This window comes from Triturus cristatus, chromosome 8 (genome assembly GCF_964204655.1).
Source record: "Triturus cristatus chromosome 8, aTriCri1.1, whole genome shotgun sequence".
NCBI lineage: Eukaryota > Metazoa > Chordata > Amphibia > Caudata > Salamandridae > Triturus > Triturus cristatus.
In genome coordinates, this window is record NC_140591.1 from 144,214,187 (window position 1) to 144,236,077 (window position 21,891).

Here is a 21,891-nt window from a genome sequence, read left to right on the forward strand (position 1 = left end):
TCTAATTGTGCCAGCGTGTTCCACAAAAGTGTAAAAGTGGTACTTGTGCACTCCCTTGGGAGACATCTGTCATGCAGGCACATCATTGTCCTTCACAAAAATCAAAGTGAAGCATATAAACTATTGGGACATGTTGACAAGTGTAGTGAGTGCCAGGGCACATGACTTCTTGAATAACAACTTAAAACATGCCACCTGTCACATGGCCATCCGTACCATGATGACACAGTTGGCAACACATCTGACACACTACCTGTCATGTGGAGTGGCACATATGTCCAGACACAGGACAATGCATTAGCAAATGGCCCTGAAATTGTGTTTGAATAAGGAGCACCTGCACTGAGGAGACACCCTGATGTGAACGAAGAATGTCCACACAGATGTCAGCACACACAGACCAAACCACATAGCATCTGGAGCACACACCCGTGCCAATAATAGATGAGCAGGAAACATGTTTTTTAACTTGTGACACATGCTGCAAAGCACAAACATGACACCCTGCACAACATGCCTGGGTCACTGCACGTTGAGTGCCTGTCCAGACAATCATCACACACTGGTCAGACCTGGCAAGGAGACATAAGGTTTGGACATGTAGTCCTCCTTGCCCGCAAAAACACCCCATACCTGAGACAATGTGATTGAGACAGTTCAAGAAGTGACACCTCTCAATCTGGGTTTACTTAAAAGTGCATCAGGAAATCCTAAATGTACTCCACATCACCTCGTGAGACTGCCAACACATATTTGTGACAAAAAACCTCAACAGATTGTTGTACATAGACACACAGGCACTGGCCAGTGTGAGGATGCAGAAGCAAAATGGGGTCAGCCTGTACAATGGGCACATGTAGCACACTTTAGATAAATACAAATGAGGCCAGGGAACAATGACACAGAGGCAAAACTATGCTGAACACATTGAGAATGGGCACAGTGTTGGATGACACACATGATACCGAGGCAAGGGTGTCTTAGGGTACTGTAGTGGGCACACTGCTCCATGGTCCTGGAATTATCTGACTGTAACATGAGCTACCGTCCCGGCACTATGCATATCTCCCACTCATGCACATCATGTCTGAGGCCACAACATCGGTCATGCATGCTGCAAATCTGTTCATTTGAACACTCACACTCCTATGTTGAGACTCAGCATCAGTACCAACTGATATGGACCCCCAAATGACTGAACAGGACAGGGCACAGGCAAGGTAACAACACATGTCTCCGACCCCACCCCCATATGATGCAGACAGTAATGTGCACTTGGATTAACTGCCAGCCTAGATGACCATGTGCAATAGTGATTACACACAGACCAGGGAACACATGTCAAGGAGGGGAAAGGAGGAAGAACAGCAGCGGATGACTTTGGGGAACAGAAAATGCAATACACATATTCACCCTGGCAGTGTATCCATGTGACTGAGCACTTCCCAAAGCTGGTGACACACAACAAACACACATGTACCTACCCCCTTGCTGCTGCTGCTTCGCCTGTAACCGTCTATCCATGTCAGGGAAGACCACCGCCAGGACACGCTTCATTTGGTGGGTCAGGCGCCGGCGCCCGCGGTTCTTGCCTTCTGGTGAGTCCCCCAGCAGGACCCAGGCGATCCTCCTGGTCTAGCACCGGATGTCCTGCCAGCGTTTCCTCACCTGTGCTAGGCGCCGACTGCGACCCTCCACGGAGATCACGGCCCTGACGGCCCGCTTCCATATCTTCCCCTTCTCGTAGGCGGTTACCTGTGAGGATGCCAAAGTGAGAATAGATCACTACACCTGCTCCATGTCACAGAGACACACATTAGAACATCTTTGATTTGTTGAACAGGGCATAGTATGCTGCAAAATAATAGCATCTTTGTCATAGGGACATTGGCCTCTGTGTAAGGCCCAATGCACTACATGGCATTGGAAGTACACAGGTGGCATGAGGGGTGCGACACACTCCCTGATCATGGCACACCCTGTACATCACAAGCAACACAAAGCTGATGGCCAGCACCTCCAAGCAGTCACATGCCCCAGGCCACTGACCCAACATCAGCAGACTACACAGAGACACACAGGCACAGATCATTCACCTGCCAGTGGCAACAGCCGATACAAACCTCACTCTGCACATGTGCCACTTGCCTGGGGGGTGTCACAGGCGTGGGGCTAGCCCAGCAAGTCAGACACACAGCACGGATCACTTCTCACATCAGATGCGTAGAGCTGTTGCCTCCTCCATGCAGCTGTGGTGCAACACTCCACATAGACACTCACCCACATGATAAGGAACATTCACACACATCAATGTCCAGATCATTTGGACACTCTCACCACAGCTCTACTCAACTCACACACATCTGTGGGTACAGTCACCTGTCACACGGGGGGAACACTGAATCACCTCAGGACTTTGGAACAAGAAGGGCCAAGAGGATTAGCTATGCTGAATGTGCCATGCAGCATGCAGTGAATGTCACAGTAAGCACAATGCAAGTGAGGAGTGCACACATGAACCACATCATGCTCTGCATGACAGACATGAGCCATTCCCCCCCCCCCCCCGGGACCCACTCTAAACAACATTTCATGTCTGTCACACCTGGACACAATGCCAGAAGTGCCAGTCACAAAAAGAAGGGGCACAGTCAAAGGTAGCGGAGTCAGCACTCACCTGCACCCCTGGTCTACCATACAGGCTGGGGAACTGTGGGAGGATGACGTCCAGCAACGCCTCATTCTCTTCCTGTGTGAATGGCTGGGCCCTCTCCACAGTCCGCGACATGGTGCCAGAGGAATCACAAGCAGCAGCAGTGGTGTCGAATAAAAGGTTGTGCAGGCAAGTGCCCTCTCATGGGTTCTGGCTGACTTAAATCTGCCTTGCTGGGCTATTTCAGTAACAGGAGTACAGAGTGATTGGTCAGACTCATTTGCATCCTACGTTTCCTTCGATCCCTTTAAACATACACCAGTGACAGCATTAGCATTTTTTCAAATTTGCAGCATCATGTCAAGTCAACAACCACTTTGCAACAATGTATAATGTGGCCAACTGCTTTTTACAGGCCACATGATGGACAAATTTGATCTTTAAACTGGGTATCTATGACAACCAGCTTGCATGTAGGCCCTAATACTTGTCCCTTATGTGTCCCCATTGTAATTTTCAAATCCCCACACAGGTACGGTGTGTTTCACACGTACCCCTAGGGCACCACCACTCTAGTGATACGGCCCGTACCCGCGTGTGTATGGCCCGTAGCACTATGGCGTACGCCTACGCCAACGCTACCATAGTGCTACGGGCCGTACTCACGCGGGTACGGCCTGTAGCACTTTGGCGTACGCCTACGGCAACACTACCATAGGCCTATAGCACTATGGTAGTGTTGGCGTAGGCGTACGCCATAGTGCTACGGGCCGTACCCGCGTGTGTACGGCCCGTAGCACTATGGTAGTGTTGGCGTAGGCGTATGCCATAGTGCTACGGGCCGTACCCACGTGTGTAGGGCCCGTAGCACTATGGTAGTGTTGGCATAGGCGTACGCCATAGTGCTATGGGCCATACCCACGCGGGTACGGCCCGTAGCACTATGGCATACGCCTATGCCAACACTACCATAGTGCTACGGGCCCTACACACGGGTGTATGGGCCGTATCTCTATGGCGTACGCCTACGGCGACACTCCCATAGGGATAGGACCAGTGTGTACACGTACGTGTGTACGGTCCGTACACACACGCGTACTCCTACCCAAACCCCATATAGTGATACGACTGTACACACGCCCTCAGAGCGTGTGTACGGTGCGTTTCACAGCTTACACTAGTGATAGGAGGTGTATAGGAAAGGAATGGAGGTGTCTGACTCGCACAAGGATGGACATCAAGTCATTGTCAGTGCAGTCCTTCATGTGTAGGGCCTAGGTGTGTCAGACAGTGAAGTGGCACATGTCTCCTCATGTTTTAACCCAATAGTTGTGTGATGACCTGTGTACACATGTCATGTGTGATGGGGCACTATGTGGCGCACTTCCCCTTCACACCTTTTACATGTGTGCATGTAGTTCAAACTTGTCAAGCACTGCATCACTGGCATGGCACAGTCACCAACACCCGCAACTGTCCCCTGATGCCAGGTACACGGATGATGACACCTGACATCTCACTACCAGCGTGCCACGATGTGACTATGTCATGTGTGTGTCATGTGTTCCCATGATCTTGCTGTTGGTGTTCCGTCAACGGCATCTGCTGTAGCTGCATCCAACATGTGTCTGTGTGTAGATGCCCATGTCACACTATTACGCACACCAGGACACATGTGGAATAACACGTAACGTGTGTCTGTATGCATCAAACAGGGACTTGCGAGCTTAGGACATATCTGCGTAGTCTCAATGTCTGTGTGATCATTTTAGACATGTACCCCTTCATGGCAAGGTGTGTGGTCTGTCCTTTTTCCATGACATGTGACCTGTGCGTCTAGCTTGCCGGCAGCTGTCTGTATGAGATAACATCCTTCAAATGCACATATGTGGATGTATGTCACTCCTGTAATGTGTCATGTAGACCTTGACAATCCACGTTTGTAGCTGGCTCTTGGAAGGAGTATCACCTGGCTGGCATACGTGTGCAGGATGTATTGCACAGGCCAGACTCTGTATGTAGCATATGTGTATAAGCTGTTGATTGGTGTAGTAATGTACTCAATCTTGGTTATTCCTTCCAAATTTCTGCAGGGCACCGCGTCTCCCCCGACCAATGCCAGACTTGGCTGCCATGAGGGAACGTGACTGCATATGCCGCTACAGATTCCCCCAACAGTTAATTGAGGACCTGACAAACAGGCTGGCACCACACCTCCAACCGCGACACAGTTATCCGACTGCACTGACCCCCAAGATGTACGTTTCAATTCACCATAGCTGATGTGGGTGGCATGTCCCAGACCATGTTCAGCCGTGTCCTGCATTATGTTTTAGAAGCCATGTTGGAGCACATGGATGAATTCATCCATTTTCCAACTCGTGAGCAGTTGACAGGTATCAAGGGTGAGTTCTATGCCCTGGGAGGGATGCCCCATGTAATTGGGTCCATTGATGGGACACATGTGGCTTTGGTAGCACCACAGGCACAGGAGGTAGCCTATCAAAACTGTAAACATTATCACTCCATTAATGCCCTTGTGGTGTGTCTTGCTAACATGCTGATTTCCCATGTCTGTGCACGTTTTCCAGGGTCAGCACACGATGCCTACATCATGAGGCGTAGCAGGGTGCCAGAAATGATGCTGCAGCTGCACAACGAACGAGCATGTCTTGTTGGTGGGTAGACTCTGTTTGTCCAGTATTCAGAGGTATCTTAGTATGTGACGGCATCTCCTGACCCACTTCTTTACATGATGTTTCCATGTAGGGGACTCTGGCTATCCCAACATGCCATGGCTGGTGACGCCTCTCCGCAACCCGAGAACAGCTGCAGATCACCGTTACAACAACGCCCATGGGCAGACCAGGCGAGTGATTGAGAGGACGTTTGGCCTCCTGAAGAGTCAATTCCGTTGCCTCCACAAGACCGGCGGGTCCCTCCCATATGCACCGGTGAAGGTCTGCAAAATCTTCCTCGTGTGCTGCATGCTGCACAACATGGCAGTGGAGAAAGCTGTGCCACTCATCCTGGATCCCGATGGGCAGGAACATCCACCCGTGGAGGATGACGGCCTTGGTCACGAGGCAAGTGAGGAGGAGGAGGAGGAGGAGGAGGACATCCAGAGTGAGCTCATACGCAACTTCTTCTCATAATGGTGAGTCCCTGGGTCTGAGTGTGCACGCTTGGAGCCTTGTGTGGCATGTGTTGCAATGTGTGTGTCCAGCTGACTGTATGCTAAGTGACTTTGAGGTGTGTGCTGATGTGTCACTCGAGTGCTGATGTCATTCCACACATTTTAGCTGGCACACTCAATTGACAACTAGCATAGTGTCAACCTTATTCATGTAGAGTACATGACCATGCATGCGGATGACTATGTTTTTCCTGACTTCTTGTGTGTCTCTCATCCCCAGGTAGTTGCGCAAGCTGTCTGCTCGTGGCATCGTTGTGCTCCTGCTATTCCTCATGAGTAATGCAACGTGTGCTGAATCAGCGTTACATACACGGACATGGTGAAAAGTCTCCTTTGGGTAAGGATTGCAGCAAGGCTTTTTGGGTGTGGTAGTTGTTTGTAATTTGTGGGCACTGCTCCTGTGCAGGTTTTGTTACTATGCATACATGTCGACTCACCATGGGGCACATGACATGTAGCATGACTCACATGAATTGATAGTCACACTTCGTGACAGTCATCTGTTATGGGATTGTGGTTTTTGATGAAGGCATCAATGTGTGTACAACTTCCCTCAGAAACATACGGGAGGCTACGGGTGGACATATTGCGGGGCATCCCCATAAGAGGCTCAATGGGGAATTGCAGCCACTCCATGTGCAGCAGGGGATGTTTGGCTCACCCCCTTCACTTGTGTGCCACTCCCATGGATTTACAGCATCTGTGGTGCGAAGGGGGTGTCCAGTGTAGGTCCCACATGTTAATCCAAAAGATCTGTGAGTCTGTTAATATTGATGCATTTCCATAGGTGTGAGCCTGAGTAATAAAGGTGTTCCTCAGCCTCCAAGGTGCCTCATCTCTGTCAATGCAGGTCTCTTGCCACTGTGCATGCGCCATCTCTGGCATGGTTGTCAAGGATTGAGCATATGAGTCTATGTGTAGATTAGCAACCTGCATGCTGTTCTTCATGTATTTTATTCTCTATTGTGCATGAAGTCCATGGCTGTGTATGTGTTTTGGTATGTTGGTCCCCACAACGGGCCGTCAACACCTTCTGGGGTGTGTTACCTGTGCGCAGCTTGGCCTTCAGTTTCATGATCCGGTGTCAGTCATCTTTGGGGATTGTGCATCCTTTGTCTCTGGGTGTGCCATTGAAAACTAGTCACTCCTTCCTTGACATACATTTGTTGCAGTAGTCCTTTCTGACATCCTAGTCTTTGTGTGGAAATTGTGGCATAGTTCCCAGGACATGCCTGCTGCTGTTGCAGCCACTGCAGCAAGTGCACACGAAGTTTCCTGATTTGGCAACACACACACATCAAAGATGCTCCTCCCTTCCTCCATCAACCCATTCATTTGGCTGTAATCAGCTTGTCTGTGCCACAGTTGCGGCCACGCGGTGCCAAAGGCTGGACTGTCTGCACATGCAACGTGCACATTGCACGAGCCTCATGTCCTTGCATGACCCACATCACACTACAGTCTGATGTTACAGCCACCCTCCAAGCAATGTCCATCCACACATCTGCCGCCAGCTCTCAGGCATGCACTAAGCGCACACACAATACCTTTGCATGATGAGTGTGCAACTCCGACTGCCTACACAGCGCTGCCACGCCTTCCAGACCCCGTCACACCCACCAGGTCATGTCCCTCCTACTCCCCACCGACTCTCTACCCCGGCAAGGCCATGGGAGTGGGACTCAAGGCTTCTGCATGTAGTATGCTGTCGTTGTGAGGCACAAGGCACAGGTATCATCTCTCAGCGTGTCAATCTACAATGTGACCAGGACCCCCCTCTCCACCATCACATGCACACACAACCTCATCATTAACTCGTATGCCATTGACAGCCAGGTGCTCCTCAACCTCACCAAGGACGCAGACATTGCCAGTTCCAATATTCTAGATTGCATGAGATCCATTGATGAATGGCAGAACAGCAGCCACCTGAGGCTGGACTTGTACAGGACTGAGGTCAACATCTGAGGATTGTCCCCTTACAGCTGGGTCAACTGCTTGTGTCCCACCCGCAGAAGCCCCGCACAAGCACCCAGTGTCCATGCACACAAGATGGTGTGCATCATGGATTGCTTGCTCACATTTGCCATGGTAATCACCAGCATCTGTGCCTCAGACTGCAACACCCTCTGCATTATGCACATGATCTCCACATAGATCCACTCCAAGGAAAGATGGACCATCCCCCAGGTCCACGACAACATCCGTGTCAAATACTGCCCTGCCCTCTACGGGGCAGCCACATCCAAACTCCCAGGACACTTGTCCACATCCAGGCTGCATCTGCACACCTCAGCTGCAACATCCCGCGCCCCAGCCACATCACCGTCCAGCAGAGATAGCTGCAATGGATCACTGTGTGCTGCAGGATGACCTTCAGACTCCCCACCCACACTCAGGAGGCAGGCCACAACCCCGACCCAACACCAACCTTGTACCACTGTCATCCGAGAACCCGTAGTGCCATCTCCATGCATCCAACCTTGACCTGGCCACCATTCTTCAGATCCACCGTACTCCAGCATGCAGGACATAGTTCTCCCACCTGGGAACACATACCTGGGACTCCCTCCCCGGGAACCTACAAATGAGGCATGACCTCTACGCCTTAATGATACTCTTCCAAATAGATCTGTCCGCACAGTATTGCAAGCAACCCCTCAGCAGCTTGAGGCCATCACAGGTGAGTATTGTGCTCCATGTCTGGTCTGCATTGACTGATAAATTGTGACCCATGTGTGTCCTGTACCAGACTCAGATCCCAGGGTATGGATGGCTGGAGTTAGTTCAATACTCAGGCATAGTTTGACATTTACACACACATATGTTGTGGACTAATGCCAAATGACAGCAACATCTCATGAAAATTTTTATTTTTTATTTTTGGTGGGGTAAGCCTTTTGGTAGATGTACGAAGGTGCTCAACCGGGTGCATAGAATCCAAAGTTCACAGGGGGAGATGGCATCCTTGTCAGTTGGAGTCATCAGAGTCTAGACCACAGTGTTGGTCATCATTGCTCAGACTGTGACCAGCAAGTCCATGTGGCAGAGAATGTCATTGGGTGAGGTGGTGCTGTTGCGCCAGTGGGCCAGGTGCCAGGCCAGCTGACCTGGGAGATGTGGATGGTCCGCTGACTCTCACGGTCTTTTCCGTGGACGACCCACCTTCCTTGCGGGACCCTCAGATGCAGGCCGTGACGATGCTTGGGACGCTCCGTCGGATGAATCCTCCTCCTCCTCCCTCCCTGTGGCTGGTGCTGGTCTTTGCCTGGTGGCACAGGGAGGGTTGCCCATGTTGTCGGCTATCCGACGGAGTGAACGGCTCATGTCCGTTTGCACCGCCAGGAGCTCAGCCAGTCTTGCCTCCATCCGTCCTTGGTGTTGTTGTTGACTGGCATGTTGCTCGGCCTGCAGGTTCTTCATCTCGTCGAGGGTCCCCTTCATCTCTGTGAGGCTCGACACTACCTGGCTGATGCCCCTGGTGTCACGCCGGCAGTTGTCCAGGATGTGGCGTATGTGTGACATACCGGTTCCCTCAGCTGGCTGGTCAGGTTCTCGCCTCTGCCTGCCTCCACTCCCACCACCCCTGCCCACACGAGCCTGGCCTGCCGTTGTGGGCCCATCGGGTCTACGGGACCCCTGAGGGATGGCATTATCTGGGTTGTCTGCCTCCTCCTGGGTGCCCGGAGTACCTTGTACCTCCTGGTCAGACTGGCTGTGTTGTTCAGTGCGAGCAGGGCTCCTGGGTGTCTCCTGGGATGTGGCTGGAATGGGGGTGGTGGTTGGCACAGATGTACCTGACGCAGGTACTTGGGCACCAGAGGGGCCAGGTTGGTCGGGGTCATCCACGGAGTGGTGAGAGTCGTCGCTGCCGGTGGGATCATCTTCACGCTGAGCCTGGGACTGTGATTGTTCCCCCCCATTGTTGGGGGGAGGTCGATTACGTTGCCCTGTGTGTGAGACAGAGACAATGTTAATGCTGTTTCATGCCACATCCATGTTTCATACATATTCAAGTTGTCACAGATCCTCCAGGTAGTTGGATTTGCCTAGCATTCCTCTCAATGTACACTTGGGGATGGGTATGTTGCGGGGGACAGATTGGTATGTTCTCCTGAGTGTTTGACCAGTAGAATTTTGGCTCGGATGCTTATTTGGCGATGTATTGGTCTTGTTGTGTCACATGTCCATTGTGAGAGTGGGTAAATCCGTTGCCTGCCCCGGGGGTGTGTGCTTGTGTGAGGGGGGTGTGTGACCGGGCCTGCTGTTGGGTGTAGTGTGGTTTGTCATTGGGTCTCCCAGGTGATGTGTCTGTCCCCTCATGGTGCATGCTGGCATGACAGTGAGTTTGAGTGCCTGTGCTAGATATCTGAGCTTGTGTAGTTGGTGTTTGAGTGTACAGTGATCACAGGAGGGCCTTGTGCTGCATATAGCAGGGCCAAGTGTCAGCTACCTCGTCAGTACTTTGCCAGTCCCTGTGCATTGGGCATGGTGCATGGGAATTTACCTAGGCCATATGGGCTGAGGGCATTGGTGTCTGCTTCGGAGTTGCACAATGTGTTGTGTGAGCCCCACCCTCCCAGCATCCCGGACATCTAGTCTTGGGTTTGTGGTTGGTGTGGCCTGGGACATGGCATTGCCTTTATTTGTGAATGGGGCATGGAGACGTTAGTGGCATGAGCGTGGTTTTTGAGTGTGGTTGTGTGCGGTGAGGGCTTGGGGGAAGTTGCGTGCATTTTGTGTATTTGTGGTGTGGATGGCATTCCCCCCATGTTACGTGAGTTGTTTGTGTACTCACCAGGCTCTGCGACTCCTTCGACTCCGTGTACTCCCACCGGCGGAAGCATGGCCATCACCTTCTCCTCCCAGGGATGGTAATGTACGGGTCTGCGGGGCAGCCCGCCTCCAGTGATGTTACTCTGGGCGTATTCCTCGTTCATTTTCCTCTTGACTGCCCTGCGCAGATCGTACCACCTGGCTTGGCATTCATGCCTGGTCCTTCGGATGGGCGCAACAGCATTTACCTTATCGACAATCCTCTGCCACAGGCTTGTTTTTTGGGCTATGCTGGTCTGTCTGACCAATGTTCCAAACAGCTGTGGCTCGACTCTGATGACTTCGTTGACGAGGAGGTCCAGCTCCGCCCTTGTGAACTTTGGATTCTTGTCTGTGGGCACGGTGTGGGGTGTGGGTGTGGATGGTTGTGGGTGTGTGGGTGTGAATGTGACGGTGTGTGTGTGAATGTGAAGAGGGGGTGCTTGTGAATGAGGTTGTGTGAAGGTGTGTAAGTTAAGGTGTAGTTAAGGTGTAAGTAAGGTGCAGTTGTTTGTCTGTGAGGTCTGGCAGCAGTGGGTCTGTTGCAAAGGCTCATGGGTTGTGTGTGTGGGCCCTTTTTATTGGTCCATTTGTGGGTGTGGCTGGGTTTGAATTTGTGGTGGGTGTGTTATAAGAGGTGGTTGTGATTTAGGGCCTCTGTTTGCCTGTTTGGATGTGCCAGGTCAGTCATAGAGATGTATTTTGTCATGTTGACGTGTTTTGTAGTGTTGTGCGAGTCGAATTGACCCTCCTTGTGCTGTTTAACAGTGTCCTGGTTCTGTACGAGTATTTTTCACGTAGGTAAGGTCCGTACATACGCGATGCTGGGTGAGGGTGCTGGGGTATGGTGTTGGGGTACGGTGTGTACAGGTACGAGGCTGGGGTACGAGCCTGGGGTGCGTCGCATACAGGTGGGGGCTGTGCTACGTTGTTGGGGTACAGTGCGTACAGGTGCAGGGCTGTGCTACGGTGTTGGGGTATGGTGCGTGCAGGTGCGGGGCTGTGCTACGTTGTTGGGGTACGGTGCGTACTGGTGCGGGGATGTGCTACGGTGTTGGGGTACAGTGCGTACAGGTGCGGGGATGGGCTAGGGTGTTGGGGTACGGTGCGTACAGGTGCGGGGCTGTGCTACGGTGTTGGGGTACGGTGCGTACAATTACGGGGCTGGGAGACAGGCCTGGGGTGCGGTGCGTACAGGTGGGGGGCTGGGGTACGGTCCTGGGGTACGGGGCGTACAGGTGCAGGGCTGGGAGACGGCCCTGGGGTGCGGCACGTACAGGTGCGGGGCTGTGCTACGGTGTTGGGGTACGGTGCGGAGGGGGGGTACAGTGCTGACATACGGGGGTACGGTGCTGACATATGCGGGGTGAGGGGGGGCTGTACGACTCGTATCCGGGCACAAGTTTACCCGTGTACATGTGTGCTACAGCGTTCGCTCCGTACGGGGCCTTTTACATGCGGTTGTGTATTCGGACGGGCGGTACGGATCGTACTTGCGCGCTCGGACTTCTGTTTTACGATTTGCACGTAAAAATGTCCGGCTCATTATCGGACACTTTTCCCGACGCTATTGGGACGTAAACATTTACGGCTCCTTCTCGGACCATTTTCCCGACGCAATTCGTATGTATTTTTCACGTATGAATCGTACTTCGCAGTTTGTACGGTACTTGTACGATTCGTACGTGAAAATATACCGATACGAGTAGTACGCAAATTTTTTTACCCGGATCGGAATCGCACCTTTGTGTTTTAGCTCCATAGCGAGTTGTGGGTTTATAGGGGAATAGGGTGGGAAGTAATTAAATTATAGTAAATTTAATAATAATTTTTAGAAATGATTGATGAGTTTTTATTAAATTTAGCGTTTTCGTTCTGTAGCGGGTTTAATAATAATTTTTAGAAATTGATAATTATTTTGAATTACATTTTGTGTTTTTATTCTGTAGGGGTTGTGGGTTTATAGGGTAATAGGGTGGGAAGTAATTTAATTATAATAAAGTAATTATTTGTATTTATTTATTTATTGGTATTGATAACTAATTTATTGGTAATTAATTATTAATTGGAAGTTAATTTTTATTAATTGATTAATTGATAATTATATTAATTGTGTTAATTATTTTAAGAGCGGGCTGTGGGTTTATAGGGGAATAGGGTGGGAATTAATTTAATTTTAATAAAGTAAATATACATTTTTATTTATTGGTATTGATAATTGATTTATTGTTAATCCATTATTAATTGATAATGACTTTTTAATAATTGATAATTATATTAATTGTGGGGTTTTTTTAGGAGCAGGTTGTGGGTTTATAGGGGAATATAGTGGGAAGTAATTTAATTGTAATGAAGTAATAACTAATTTGTATTTGTTGATATTTATAAATAATTTAATATTCATTAATTATTAGTTGGTTACTTAATTATAAAAATTATTTAATTGATAATTATGTTAATTTTAACCCTCTGCTATCCAACATTTTCCCTACGGTTACACTCTCTGGAGTGGGAATAGTAATTTTTACCCTTACGCTATCCAACACTTTACCTACTGTTGCACTCTCTGAAGTGGGAATAGTAATTTTTACCCCTACGCTATCCAACACTTTCCCTACTGTACTCTACCCTCGATGAGGAGCCAGTGGAGCGTGCACAGGTGCTGGGAGATATGGCAGTGTCTTGGCAGGTTGAGGACCAGTCTTGCGGTGGCATTCTGGATGTTCTGTAGCTTGCGGGTGAGGTTTTTGTTTATTCCGGCGTAGAGTGCGTTGCCGTAGTCGAGTCTGCTTGTGACCAGGGCGTGAGTGACGCTCTGTCTATGTTCGAGGGGGATCTATTTGAAGGTCTTACGTAGGAGGCGGAGGGTGTGGAAGCAGGAGGACGAGACAGAGTTGATCTGGCGGTCCATTTTGAGCTCGGAGTCCAGGATGATTCCCAGGTTGCGTGTGTGGTCCGTGGGGGTGGACGGGCTTCCGAGGGCGGACGGCCACCAGGTGTCGTTCCAGGCATCGGGGTTTGGACCCATGATGAGTACTTCTGTTTTGTTGGTGTTTAGTTGTAGGCAGCTGTTTCTCATCCATTTGGCGACGGCTTCCATGCCTTCTCGAAAGTTGTGTCTGGTGGTGTTGGGTTCCCAGGATAGGGAGAGGATGAGTTGGGTGTCATCTGCGTATGACATAATGTTGAGTCTATAGGTTCGGACGATAGGGGCGAGCGGAGCCATGTGGACGTTGTAGAGCATAGGTCTGAGAGAGGAGCCCTGGGGGACTCCGCAGGTGGTTGGTGTAGGGTCGAGAGGAAAGGGGGGTACATGTGTGCCGTCATCGGTGGTGGCCAGCTAACTTTAGTCACAGAGCAGTCTGGTTCACAGGGCTGCATCATATTGTTGTCATTGAGATGCAGCCCTGTGTAGCCTATTTGAATGAGTGTGGTGTTGAGGCAAGAAGTTCAATGTGACACTCTGCCATCTCTCCAGTCAATATGCCCCTTTGCTTGTTCATGTTGCCCTTAGTTTGTAGTCTAATATATATTATTTTTTCTCAATATTGTATTGTTTTTATGTGCAGCTTTCCAAATCTTTAACACCACCATTATGTGTTTTTAAAATATATTCAATGACTAAGGTGATATGTGGCTATGCCCACAGGGACAATTGTATCTGGAAAGAGATCAGCAGTCAGTGTGGGTGTGCATTGAGGGATATTCATTTGGACATGAGTAACATTGGTCACCACCATCCCTCACTCCCCCAGTCCCTGGTTGCTACTTACCCTGTTGTTGATGTAGCTGGTCATGCACAGCACTATCCTGTCCCTGGACTCTAACCACCGACTCCTTGCAGATGATCGCGGCTACCTGTTCCTCCAAGGCATCTAGCTCCTCCTGTGGCGCTGGACTCCCACCTCTGATCTGCAGTGCTGCCTGGCGATTGTTGGATAGTTTCTGCTTGGTCTTGTGCTTAGCATCATGCCAGTGCTTCTTGCAGTCGGTCACTGTCCCCTTAACGTCTGCTACAACATTCACCTTGGCTACGATGAACTGCCATATTGCATGTTTGGTCCCCAAAGACAAAAAGCTGGTTTTGTTTGTCTGTCACCTCCGCAATCAGGATCTCATTTTCCTGCTGGATGAACCTGGTTTTCCTCTTCCCTTAGGTCTCTCGTTGGTCCCCCTAGCTGTTTGAGGGGTTAGAGGCGTTGTTCTCTCCTGCACTGTTGGGCCTAGCTTCCTCCATGGTTACTATGTTTTTGTTTTTTTAAGTGTTTTGTGAACTTCGCAGGCGTTTTGTAGTTAATTTTCCTGCAAAACGTGAAAAAAGTGGCGTTGTGCTGATTAGCATGCAGTTTCCGTCCGCTGACTGGCCGGACACCACGTTTGCGCCAAGATTTTTATCGCCGTGACGCAGGTCTTAACGTCGAAAATTCCCAGAGCGATGTGAAACTATGGCCATATAGTAATGTTTTGTAAATACGTTGGTACCATGGCGATACTTTTCAGCGGTACAAGGCTGTAAAAACATTAAACCTAACTAACGTTAGCGTCAGCGGGAATTTTTGTACATATGCCCCTGAGTGCTAACCTAGACCTTGGGGAACCTTGGTCCTAACCCCCTAAACTCACCCTCCTGAGCTGAGTACTTACCTCCAAATCCGATAACCATTTTTTTTCCATAGGATCCCACGTTCTAAGATTTTGGGCCTACAATTGTTCTAAGTGTGGACTTGCTAATGTATGGAGAAAAATTAATTCAATTGTGCAGTATAAAAAGCCATAATAACCTTGCATGTAAAACTCTTAGGTTGTGGTATCTAGGCATACCATCCCAGGACTCAAAATGAATCTAAAGTAACTCAAAAGTAATTTAGAGGTATTTACTGTACAATACAGACAGCATTTAAAAGTGATACAAACCTATTTGCATTGTAATTCCAAGCACAACTGCTTTTCCTTGAACAGTCTTGCATTTGAAAGTATATTTTACTCACCTGTGCCAAGTCCTGTTTGGTTCTAAAATAAAGCCTAAGTATATATTTCTTATACTTACCTAATTGGTCTGGATTCTGTCTCTGAGTGGGTGTATCAGATCTTGATTTAGTGAATACAATACATGGTTAACACACCCTCTGGATAAGCCTAACTGCTTGCCCACCCTACCACAAAGAGAGCTGTCGGTACTTACCTAATTTAGCCTCTGCTATACCTCTGGGAACTCCCTGGTCTCTGTGCACACTATACCTTACTTTGGTATAGTATATAAAGAGCAAACCTCCTACACTTACTAATTCCCAGATTGAGGCCTTGTCCCTAGGCTGTGATCACCTAAAAGAAAGCAATCAGGAAAAAGCACAAGTGATACAATCCTCAACCTCAACTAGAATGACAAACACAGGACAAGAGGAGGTAGCTACTGCCAATCCAGTACGAGCAGACCAAACAGAAAGTGACCCCAGTGAAAGTGACTCATCTGTACAGTCGAATGTGGTGGAAGTAAAATCCAAAATTTTAAAAGAGTTCAACCTCATGGCACAAGGAAGAATGTCATCACAAAGCCGCAAAGGGGTCCAGTGGTACAGAGGTCAAGGATGAGGCTGCAGAGGAGGCAACAAGAAAGGCGCAAAAAAAATAAGAACATTTAGAAGGCTACATGGGAATGCAGACAAGAGGCAAAACAGCATCAAAGTAAAGGATGAAATGATAGTGGCAAATCTATTGAGTTTATTACTTACTAATTCCAAAATTGATGTCTTGTCCTTAGGCTTATGTTTCTGCCCAGCAGTCACATTCAATTGCACGAATAGTCAAATTGATTTATTCCATTTTACCCAGGAGTTGAAATTGAAACGTTGGTATGCAATGAGGCCATATCCCATGCAGGAAAGATGGGATACACCATCTAACCTACCTATGGAAGACATGGACATTCTACATACCATGGGAGAACTTGAAGGCAATGACGATTGGATTGACAATCTGGTCTTGAATTTAAAAATTGAAAATATTAATGTAGGTCATGCTCGTGTAAGTGGGTTAAAAAGGGAGTCATCAATAAATTTAAGAAAATTGACAAAAAACGAAACTTTATCTGAGGCAATTTAGATAAACAACAGTTAAATGCTATTAGAGAATTGAAAGAGAATAAATCAGTGATGATCAAAAATCAAATAAGGGAGGGAATGTTGTTGTGTGGCCTATTAAAATGTATTGAAGAGAAGTTAAAAGGCAAATGAAAGATAAGAGCATTTATAAAACATTTACCAGACTTGCTTTTAAGAAATGTATTGAGGCATACTGGAAAACCTTGTTGATATGGAGAGATGAAACTTTGATTGAGTGGGATGGATACAAATGTTTGAATTGTAGTTTCCTAATATTACATAAAGACACTGAACCCTCCTTGGGGGCTTATAGTTTTCTCAAGAGTGAGTATGTATGAGAACACATAGGGCCTCATTTATGAAAAGTGACGCATCACTGCGTGAAAACAGTGATGCGTCACTTTTCACTGCGCCCTCCCTGCGACGCCAATGATGCGTCATATTTACGGTATGACGCATCATGTCGCAAGGAGTCACAGATACGTCAGTATTTCTGACGTATCTGTAGGCGCAAAAGTGACGCATTGCTGGAGTGTGTCACAAAAGTGACGCAACTCCAGCAATGTGTCCTTTCACATGGGGCAAGCCCCATGTGAATGGGCCTGCGTCAGTCTTACGCCTGCTGTGAGGCAGGTGCAAGATATTGACGCATTTGCACCCTAGAAGTGGCGCAGTGAAATCTCGTAGATTTCATTGCGTTACTTCTACGATGCTTACTTACGTGGGAACGCCCACCCTGCATACATTATACCTGACGCAGGTATAATGTAGCGCAGGGGTTTACAAAGTGACGCATCTACCTAGATGCGTCACTTTGTAAATATGGTGCAACAAGGTTCAGTTTTTACGCCGTTGATGCGTCACAAAAAGTGACGCACCGGCAGCGCAAAAGTGACGCAAGGACTCATAAATGAGCCCCATAGATTCTTCGTACAGGCACTTTCCTCTTACATAAGAGACAAAGGCTATTTTTAAGATTGATCAATGCCATAGTATGGTAAGGCAACTTCTTACTCATGTGTCTTGATGTGAATAGTCTATATACCTGTATAGCCCACAACGTGGGAATTAGTGCATGTAGACATTTTCTTAGAGCAAGGTGATTGTCTTACCTTTTGCATACTGAGATGCTCTTAGACAAGGTGCACATTTGTCTGACCAACAAGGTTTTCATTTTTGATCAAGTTAAAATCAAACAAATCCAGGGAACGGGGATCTGCTTTGCCTCCAGCTATGCATGCCTTTACCTAGGCTGGTGGGAGGAGCAGGTCGTCAGTAACATCAGACTCTACAAACGCCACATCATCCTCTAGGTGCGCTATATTGATGACATGTTTTGCATTTGGAATGTCAGCAATGAAGAAGCTCAATAATTTGTTGATATTGTGATTAACAACACATTAAATCTCAGTTTTACCAGTCAGGTACATCTAGAAGAAATATAATTTCTCGATGTCCTATTAAAGGGATGCAATGGCAAATTGGAGAGTAGTCTCTTGCACAAAAAAGCACCTTGGAATAGCCTGCTACATGCAGGGAGCTTAGTTGCGGGTGGGTGGTGCTTGTATAGGGGGTTGGCGCCTCTAGGGAAAATTCACAAGGTGATAAGCCCTGTATTTAGTATTGAAAGTGGTGCTGAAGGGGAGAGAGAGCCACCTTTCTTCCTATGATGTGGCCTAGGCCAACAGAACAACAAAAACACAGTCCTCAGCACACAGTAGATTTACAGTCCACATCTGTGTAAACGCCAAAGTAGACAATCAATGAGTCTTCTTTTATTTTTATTTTCTTTATTTCTTTTTTCTTTGTATTGAATTATTTCGTCACCTGATGGGCACACTGTCCCCCGACTTCTTCAAGGCTAAGTGAATAAATACAAACCCACGCCATTGTGGCACCCTACAACTGTTTTTTTGTACATTCTGAAAACATTTACTTTGCAGTGACCTCTGAAGCCCAATCACAGATTGGGTATTTCTTCTTCGTCATGCACAAGGTGGAAACCCATGCACTTCCCTTAAGTCATCACTGTATTTAATCACTAGTAGCTTTTACCAAATTAAATAAAAATAAAAAATGTCCCTGGGATATTGCGAAAAGTCGACCAAAATTATATAATTCTACATTATTCGTGGCACATTTGTAAATCAGCATGAGTAATTTTAAGTCCCAATTGCACATAGAGACTGCAACACACATCTAACCTGTCACCAATGGACATGCAAAAAGTTGGTACCAAACAAATACCTCAATCTTTTATTTGCGACACCTGATGATATATGAAGGCAAAAGAGTAAATATAAAATTCATCAGAATGTCGCTATCCAAATCTAGTGGACACATCATGTCAAACACTCTTACACGTACTTTTCTTTTAGTGATTATTCCATCCCAAACGATATTCAAATTAGAATTTCCTCCACGTATTATAGGGTAGTCATCAATATGGTTTCTGCTGGTCATCAATAAATATCAAAATACCCCGTGTCTAGTATAAATACACACAAATCTTCAGGATCTGTCTCTAAATTTAAAAACGAAATATGTCTCTATCGCATATCCAACATGAATCTACCACAAATGCGGTATTTCATTCAACTCCAAGGTTTCCTTACAAAAACAGCTGTATAAGTGAGTACGATGTGTATATTTATAGGGCCTCTCTGCAAACTAACTGCCCCCTGTAAGGGGATGTCTATCTCTCCCGTTCCTAATGCAAACAACAGTAGAAGAAAAAACACGGGGTTCTGTGTTAAAAGAGACTATTCTTCTATAAATATCAGCCTATGCGGCTATTGGGAAGCCATCCGTTCCTCTATCTTCCTCTCTGCATTCCTGAATGCGAGTAAAGCAACTCTACTGTGAGCTATTTTGAAGAACCCGCGTGCTAACAAGTAATCAGCATCAAAATGGGACCAGAGTCCCTAAGGGTTTTCAAACCGGCGCCATTTTGTAACGTGCAAATTGCTAATAACACTATAATGAGATCAGCAAATACATGGCAAAGTCAGTAGAAAGAACCTATCAGTTGGGATATCTGTTAGTCCCAAATTATAACTGATAATGTCTCCAAATTACGCATTATATATCAACCGATCACCACTTAATCCATCACGATCCCATGCAGATGGGACTATTCTAGATACTATCTAGTCAAATATTCCTATTGGAAGCACATTCCAATAGGAAATATGTGAATAATAACTTCAAAATATTATTCAGATATTTCCTATTGGAATGTGCCAGAGTAGTTCTGTATAGTTCCTCAGTGCTCCTAAATATCCAAAGTTCTATACTGCTTTCCCACAAAAACGTTTATATATATCTATCTACCATCGTGTATAGTACCCCCAGTGCGGACTCATAGGGCCCGATTCACAGAACTAACTTAAGACAACATCCTAAACTTACTACCATTTTGGTATTCACAGAAGGCACTTACTCATTTTGGTATTCACAGAAGGCACTTACTCATTTCGGTATTCACAGAAGTTAGGAGTCCTAACTTTAGGACTCCTAAATGCCTTCTGTGAATACCGAAAGTCTTAAAATTAGGATTTTTCTCAGTTTAGTAGTAGTATAGTTAGGACTCCTAACTTTAGGAATCCTAAATGCCTTCTGTGAATACCGAAAGTCTTAAAATTAGGATTTTTCTCAATTTAGTAGTCCTAAGTCTAAACTTAGGACTACTAAATTGAGAAAAATCCTAATTTTAAGACTTTCGGTATTCACAGAAGACATTTAGGAGTCCTAAAGTTAGGAGTCCTAACTATACTACTACTAAACTGAGAAAAATCCTAATTTTAAGGCTTTCGGTATTCACAGAAGGCATTTAGGAGTCCTAAAGTTAGGAGTCCTAAATTTAGGACTACTAAATTGAGAAAAATCCTAATTTTAAGACTTTCTGTATTCACAGAAGGCATTTAGGAGTCCTAAAGTTAGGAGTCCTAACTATACTACTACTAAACTGAGAAAAATCCTAATTTTAAGGCTTTCGGTATTCACAGAAGGCATTTAGGAATCCTAAAGTTAGGAGTCCTAAACTTAGGACTACTAAATTGAGAAAAATCCTGGGCCCGATTCACAGAACTAACTTAAGACAAAATCCTAAACTTACTACCATTTTGGTATTCACAGAAGGCACTTACTCATTTTGGTATTCACAGAAGGCACTTACTCATTTCGGTATTCACAGAAGTTAGGACTCCTAACTTTAGGACTCCTAAATGCCTTCTGTGAATACCGAAAGTCTCAAAATTAGGATTTTTCGCAGTTTAGTAGTAGTATAGTTAGGACTCCTAACTTTAGGACTCCTAAATGCCTTCTGTGAATACCGAAAGTCTTAAAATTAGGATTTTTCGCAGTTTAGTAGTAGTATAGTTAGGACTCCTAACTTTAGGACTCCTAAATGCCTTCTGTGAATACCGAAATTCTTAAAATTAGGATTTTTCTCAATTTAGTAGTCCTAAGTCTAAATTTAGGACTACTAAATTGAGAAAAATCCTTATTTTAAGACTTTCGGTATTCACAGAAGGCATTTAGGAGTCCTAAAGTTAGGAGTCCTAACTATACTACTACTAAACTGAGAAAAATCCTAATTTTAAGGCTTTCGGTAGTCACAGAAGGCATTTAGGAGTCCTAAAGTTAGGAGTCCTAAACTTAGGACTACTAAATTGAGAAAAATCCTAATTTTAAGACTTTCGGTATTCACAGAAGGCATTTAGGAGTCCTAAAGTTAGGAGTCCTAACTATACTACTACTAAACTGAGAAAAATCCTAATTTTAAGGCTTTCGGTAGTCACAGAGGGCATTTAGGAGTCCTAAAGTTAGGAGTCCTAAACTTAGGACTACTAAATTGAGAAAAATCCTAATTTTAAGAATTTCGGTATTCACAGAAGGCATTTAGGAGTCCTAAAGTTAGGAGTCCTAACTATACTACTACTAAACTGCGAAAAATCCTAATTTTAAGTCTTTCGGTATTCACAGAAGGCATTTAGGAGTCCTAAAGTTAGGACTCCTAACTTCTGTGAATACCGAAATGAGTAAGTGCCTTCTGTGAATACCAAAATGAGTAAGTGCCTTCTGTGAATACCAAAATGGTAGTAAGTTTAGGATTTTGTCTTAAGTTA